We start from the raw sequence: 7,922 nt of genomic DNA, 5'->3' as shown, positions 1-7,922 counted from the left end.
CAAAATGATGTAAAAATAAACTGTTATAAAATAAAAATTAAAAAAAATGTTTAGGTTTGGAATGTGTTCCAATGTAAGTTGCTATCAACTTAATACAGATTCAATTAAGAGAAATATAGAATGTGATACCAAAAACATAAATTGTGGGAGGCAAGGGAGTACAAATGACGTTTAGGAATGTGCTGGAATAAAAGTAGCTATCAATTCACTGCAGAGCAATCTATTCATCAGATCTTGTTTCTGAGCCTCATGCTAACCACAGAACAAATACACAGAATAGTAAATACACAAAAGAAGATGCAAAAAGAACCCAAACACGTCTCTAAAGAAAAACATCAAACCAGCAGGGAGGGAGGAAGGTGGGGAGAAAGGGGCTGAAGAACTATGACTACAACCAGAAATCAACTAGAAAAATAGCAAAACATACATATAACCCAAAAGACAAAAAGTAGCTGAATAAGTTAAATCAAACAAACAAAAATACACTCCAAGACCCAACTACTGGCTGCTAACAGGGAGCTCACTTCCGGGAGAAGGACACTGACTCACAGACTGAAAGAAAAGGGATGGGAAAAAGAATTCCGAGCAAAAAGGTTGAAAAGGAAACTGGGCTGGCCAAAAAGACTTCAAAACAAAGTCATTTCTCCAACTTCCTCTTAATAGACAGTGCTGGGACAGAACTATATACATAATTAAATCTGCATTTTTTATCTACTGAATATATTTACTTATATGTTCAACCTCCCCTTTTGCCTCCACCCTCTCCCACACTCAGTTGTCTTTCCTCCACTCAGTGTCCTATCTTCTGTTTCAGTGCTGTCTTCCAGAGCCTCAGGGAAATCCCTGCTCGCCTGGTCTGATGTCACGTTAAGCTGCGTTCAACCCCACTGTGGCAGTTATGCACCTTCACCCTGGCCAGTCTTTGTTTTTAAGATAGATAGATTGATGGATGGGTGCAAAAAAAACCCCTCCATGCTGTTTATTTAAACTTTTATCCAAAAATGTAAAACGTGGGCCCTCCCTGGTGGCACATTGGGTTAAAGCACAGCACTAAGAAGCCAAAGCCACTTCAGCATGAGTTCAATTCCCGCCTGCCCCGGGAGGTGACCACATGGTGTGGCAGACCTCTCCTGACCCGCCCGCTGCTCCCCTCAGCAGTGTACTTGGTCAGTCTGCCTGTTCTGCTCCCCACTCTGTCTCTGGTGAATCCTCTCACTGCCCCTGCACCTCTGGCTTGTACCCCAGTTCTGTATGCATAAACAAATAAATAAATTTTAAAAAGTAGCTTGCCTTTAAAAAAACAAAACAAAAAAAACATGTAGTCCTGAGTTTCAGACACTGACCAGCAAACTCATAAGCAAATGGAAAGAGAGTGTCAGGACAGAAGTTTAAAGTTCCTCCCACTCCTGGAGAAAAAAAAAAAGCCTAGGCATGGCATTGGATTAGAATAACTGGGCCCTGTGGAGAACAAGACCCCCTGTTTTCTAGCACTGGCCCAAGAACCCACAACCACACCCCTGCTCTTCAATGGAGAAGACACATTTGAAATTCTTGAAACTTGTACAGGAACATGGTACATGGCCCATGTGGCAGGCAGCTAGCTGACCAAAGACAGCAAAGGCCTGCCCCTCTGCTTCTTGGCAGGCAGGATGGGGCATAACTCAACTGCTTCTTCCTCACTCCCCTCTTCACTCTCTCCTTCCTCAGAAAGATCATTGCTTATAGAAACAATCTGGTGCTGCCCAGTGATCCGCACAGGGCCAGAGCCTGTGCGGTGAAAGGTGACAGGTGGCTGGAGCTGGAAATCATCCAAACTGAGCGTGATCAAAGCCATCCTCTTCCTCTACTGGCGAGGGCCACGCTACCCACGTTGTATGACAAGGTCCTGACGTGGGGGGAAAATCCTGAAAAGTCAGGCTATTCCACAGCTGGCTCCTGCTAGATTCTTTCCGTTTGTTTATGGCTGTTTCCAAGAAGTATGGTTTGGTTTTGGCCGTTCCCAAGAAGCATAGCAATTGTCCAAATATACATTCAATATAAAATCAATAATCACTTGATTGGATCGATTGGTTTAATAACAATAGCATTGTACACAGAATAGCACAGTACATTGTAAAATAATTAATACTCCTCTGCTTGAGAGGGCTGGCACAAATCTAGGTCCCACAATAAGGAGAGACATGTCACGGTCCAAGAATTCTGGGAACCAAAGGCTGCAATAATTTCCTGCCCAGTCCCCAGTAAAAGATCTATAGTTTTAAGTAACATAGTTTCATTTTAAGTATAAAATTATAAATAATAATACGTTTTCCTACTCTTTGCTTTAACTTTCATCCCAACCTCTTTTCATATAGAAAGGTTTTTTTAGGTAAGATAATGGGATAATAATCAATGACCATAACGAAAGAAAATTTCCCCTAATTCTTATGTTAGATATAGAGACTAGGTTGACAAAACAATTAGGGGAGCAGCAGTTGGTCAGCAGAGGTCTGTCCCACCAGGTCGGTCACCTTCCCGGCTGGGGATTGAACTTGTGCTGCAGTAGCTGTGGACAGCTTCATGGTGCTGCACTTTAACCTGTGGTGCCACCAGGGAGGGCCCTCTGGTGGGTCTTTGAATCCTGCAGTAGGCTATTCCCATGCATTGGAGTCCCACCTTGCTCAAATCCTGTCACCTCACACCAGGCAAACTTCTTACACAGATGCCCTTGCCAAACTATCAGGTTCTGACATCATGTTCTGGATCACTAAGAGAGACCTCACCCTTGCTCTACCCAACCTAACAACTCCATGACTGAAGGGGAGGGAAGAATTATTTTTTAATTTTAATTTATTTTTTACTTTGTAAAAGGACAGGTTTATGAGGAAAAAGAGAAAGAAAAAAAGAGGCACCTGCATAGTCACAGATGGGCAGGAGAGGAGAGATTTTTAAAAATTTTTATAAATCATGAGTATTTTTAGGGAGCAGAGAAGCTATTCCATATGGTGCTCTAATGGTGGATACATGTCATGTACATTTATCCAAAAGCATGGATGTATGGTATCAAGAGTGAAATCTAGTGTGAGCTGGAATTGGGGAGATTATGAGGTGGGCAGCATGAACAACACATATACACTCTGCATGAAAGGGAGTACATGAGAAATTTCTGTCCTGGTCTCTCAATTTTGCTGTGAACCTAAAACTGCTCTAAGATATAAAGCCTATTTTTAAAAAGATAATTTCATGTCTTGCAAGAAAATTGCATGTTGTGTATTGATTGATTTATGAGATATAAATATGATCACTGAAAAATGACTGTATGTGTAACTTGACAGTTTGCACCACTTTTTCTTTTTTAAAAGAAAGTCTTTTAAAAGCTGCAAGAAAATGAAGAGAAACTGAACCTTATCTTGTCATAAATATTTAAACTATCACAAAATAGCAATCAAACATTATATCCCTCTAATGGGGGTATGTAACACTAACTAATAGTAGGTATTATCCTAGAAAATATAGGTATTACCCTGGTACAAAGATGGGGTGGTGAGTGGTATGAAGGGGAGCAGGATTCTCAAGTCAGGCAGAACTGAGGTTTAGATGAAACAAGATTAACCAGCCCAGATCATGAAAGATAACTGCTGAAGTGGGTTAACTCATCCATAAGGGTTCATTAATTTGCTTCTCTACTGTTATATACCCTTACAATTTTCATAATAGTTTAAAACACATACTGCAAAATAAAGAGACTATATGGCATCATTTTTTAAAAATGTTCAAGTATTGCAGTAGCAGCAGAAACACACAGCTAACATCTTCATCAGCAACCTGGGTTATAGAGATGTCCAAACAAATGCCCCACCAGATTCTTTCTACCAACGGAAATGCACCAGCTGTTCCAGCCAAAAGAACCACACACATCACCAGACTGTGCAAACACACCTATGAACTTGCTGAGATACAGGTCTCAAAGGCCAGAGAAGTAGGGCTTTGGAGACAAGAATATGCCCTTTATAAACATTTTCTGAGTATAACTGTCATGTACCTGGCTCAATGCTGGATGCAGTGGGGATTCCAGGATGAGTGAGAGTCGACACTTGCAACTCAGATGCAAGTTTTGAAGGTCCAATGTGACTAGGATTTGAAAAGCGAAGTCTATGGGGAGCCAGAAGAAAAAAGGGGCAATTATTTCAGGAGGAAGTGTTCATAAGTAAATAATTAAGCAAGCAAGCAAGTAGGTTACCTTGAGACAGATGGCGCTACTTTCCTTCTTCCTTTACAGAAATTGCCCTAATTTACCTTTCTGACACTGTCTAGTGTGGTTTGTAGCATTTGTACAATACAAGCCCAGTTGTCCTTTGAGTTGTGGATAATTTTGCCTTTTCTATGCAGCTCAATGCATTTTGCTGCACAAAATTTGTCTGTATTTCTTTTTTAAAAAAGAATTATTTTACTTATGCATACAAGACCTGGGGTACAGGCCAGAGGTGTGGGGGTAAGAGGAATCCCCAGAGACAGAGTGGGGAGCAGAATGGGTGGATTGATTGAAATACACTCCTGAGGGGAGCAGCAGGCGAGACAGGAGAGGTCTGCTGTGCCATGTGGGTCACCTCCGTGGCCGGGAGCCAGCTACAGTGGCTGATGGTGGCTTGATAGCGCTGAGAATTTAGCCCTAGGCTACCAGGGAGGCCTAACTTTGTCTATATTTCCACTGCTCAGAAGCATAGAATCCCCAAAGCTCAACAGGATTTAGGGGATACCATGCTGAGAGACAGAGATACAGACAATGCTAAATTTTCTAGCATGATGATTTCTCTGAAGTTTTCTAAGATACATAGAAAAATAAAGCTATGTATACAGTGAGAAAAAAAATGTTCACAGAAGTTTTTTTTTTTAATCTTCTAGACTGTGCTGGGACAGGCACTGTGGATAGACATGTCCCGCTTTCAGGCAATTTGGAACACCCAGACTGTGCCTTCTCTCTGACCCATGAGGGGGATGATCTTTCCTTTTGATCCTCAGAGGACAGCTCACGCCCCCTCATTTCTAGGTTATTGGGGTTACCCAGGGATGATCTCCATTCGCTGCCTTCAGTAGCACTCTTTGACAATGACTTGGTTCCTCCTAAAACAGCCCCTCCAAGATGCGAGGGGATTCATGCATCTGCTGAGGGCATTTGGAAGTTGTTCTGTTAAGAAACCACCACACTGAAGGTGAAGGGGGAGGTTCTCTGACCTTCATCTCTGAAAATTCTTTATATGAAAATATTGAGTATGACAAGCAGGAGATCGGGGGTTGGAATACACTCTATATATAGTGAAAGATTAAGCCTCAAGAATAGTGATATAGTAAGTGTGAATGAGAATTCTCTTTTCCAGACATCCAAATATCCTAGGTCAAACTTTTCTCTGTTCATGAGCACACCAGCATTTTGAGTCCTAACATACCTATGTACAAGTACTTCCAGGTGAATCTGGAAAGGCAGCCTGAATAAACTAGAAGACAGCTGCCTAAAATGTCCCAGGTCATAACACTCCAGCCTGGAGGGTAAGATGGGATTAGAGATAGTCCCCCTAAAGAATATCCAAACTAAGTGAATCAGCAATTCTTTTCTAGGGACTGGAAACATAACTCAGGGTAACAACTGATTTATTTAATACTGATCAGAAAATGTGATTAGCACCATAGTATGTCCTCCTATTAAATTTTTGAAAAGATTATGTATTTATACATAGAAGAACTGGGGGGTTTAGGCCAGAGGGTTGTGTGTGTGTGCAGTGTTTGTGTGTGTGTGCATGTATTTGTGTGTGTGAGTGAAAGAGAGAGAAGATTCACCAGCGATAGAGTGGAGAGCAGAACAGGCAAATGTACTAAAATCCATTGGCGAGAGGAGCAGCAGTGAGACAGGAGAGGTCTGCTGTGCCATGTGGCTCAAGGAACAAACTCATGCTGTAGTGGCTGGTGACAGCTTGATAGTGGTGAGACCTTAACCCCTCCACCCTGCAGTGAGGCCCTGCAGTGAAGTATAAATTACTTAATCCAAGTAAAGCACTCAGATACACAGTGCTTGGCAAATTATTATTGGATCAAGCTAAGGGCTTGTCTAATCTGTGGACACTTAGAAGAGACTGATATATAAGCCAAACATCAGTTTATCTGCCATTAGAAATGTACTGACAGGTGGGTCTCCCAGGTGGCTCAGGGGTTAAAGTCTTAGTGCTATCAAATTCTGGCCATTCACTGGGACATCAGTTTGATCCCTAGCCAGGGAGCTAACCCATGTGGTGCAGCAGACCTCTCTGGTCTTGCCTGCTCTTCCCTTTGGCTGTGTATCCAAGTAGATCTGCCAGTTCAGCTCCCATTCTGTCTCTGGTGAATACTCTCAACGCTGTGAATCTCTGGCTTACACCCCAGTTCTTATATGCATAAATCTTTAAAAAAAAATAAAAGAAAAGAAATGTACTGGCAATTGGCCTGATAATCTGTCTTTGCTGGTCTGCTGGTCAGTACATCCTTTCTGGGTGAGAAAGGCCACACAAACCGAATAAACAAGATGAGGGTGGAATGGAATTCAGGGGCCTGTGGTGTCAAAACTGTGATGGACTAATGCATCCAGTGTCTTTGTGACGGGCTAATGCATCCAGTGTCTTTGTGAAGGGCTAATGCATTCAGTGTCTTTGTGACCGGCTAATGCATCCAGTGTCTTTGTGACGACTAATGCATCCAGTGTCTTGTCCTGCTGAGAGGACAAGGCACCAAAGTCTGCCTCCTCTCATGCAGGTCCTGGGATGTTTCCACTACAGGATTTGGGACATTTTTTACTCCAGTCACATTTCATAGGAAATGAATGGTTAGATGAGTTCTTCCACTTTCCCCTTGGTTAATTGTGTCCTAGTCTCCCTGACAGCTTTTAAATATCCTCTCAATCCTCACACACCGGTATGCCACTACAATACAATATACAGTTTAATGACTTTTACATCCCGACCATTGCTTGCTGGTTCTGAATAGTTTTACTCTAGTAGTTTTACTCCCCCAAGCTCTAGGATCTGCCATATCTATCTACCTCCTGACTGTAGAGTTTATGGAGAAAAAAGGATAAGAAACCTTCGGTAGTGAGAAGGTTCTGAATGACTGGGCTGAATAGTCCCTTCTGCTAAAGAAGAACCTAGGTTCCAAAGCTGGGACAAGGTATTGAGTGAAGGAAGAGATTGAATAAAGAACATCCAGAAAGAACCAGAGGGGCATGAGAGTGTCATTTTGGCTAAGCCACCAAGCTAAATACAGTGATTTTCAGCCACACATCATCCTAATTTCACTAAAAGTCAATAAAGCAATGAGGTTCACAACAGCATCATAGTAGCTAGCATTTATGGAACAGGTAACTAGGAACCATGATGAAAATTTTGCTTGCATTATCTTATTTAAGGTTCACCATGACCCTACAATGAAAGACAATTATTATTCCTAGTTTATAGATTAGGAAACTGAGGCTCGGAGAAGTTTTGCTTGCCGAGGTCAGATAGTTGTTACATAATAGAATGCAGACTCAAATGTTGGTTCTGACTCAGGAGTTGACTTCCAAATTTATAAGTTAAAAATAAAGATTCATGGTTGTTATCCCTTATTCTGGGTTAAAAATATTTCCTAAAGGGACAGAAGGGCTTGTTCACAGGCATGTGTGACACGAGAATGGCACCCATTGTATAACTGGGTAACAAAGCTGAAAACAACCACCTTGAAGGGATGTAAGAAGACTGCAATCCATGTGACTCAGTTTTGGCCCCGTCTCGGCATGTATGGTGGTATCTGACCTAAGACAGTCACGTAACACCTTTTGTTTCAAGCTCCTGTTCTTTAAAACTGGAATAACTCTGTAGGAGTCACAAGATTGAGATGACGTGACCAAAGAGAATGTTTGTGAAAGCATTCCTCTGTGTTAAAAA

Source organism: Condylura cristata, unplaced genomic scaffold (assembly GCF_000260355.1).
Source record: "Condylura cristata isolate star-nosed mole 26May11 unplaced genomic scaffold, ConCri1.0 scaffold00003, whole genome shotgun sequence".
NCBI lineage: Eukaryota > Metazoa > Chordata > Mammalia > Eulipotyphla > Talpidae > Condylura > Condylura cristata.
The sequence above is the reverse complement of the archived record's forward strand: the minus strand, read 5'-3'. Positions refer to the sequence as shown.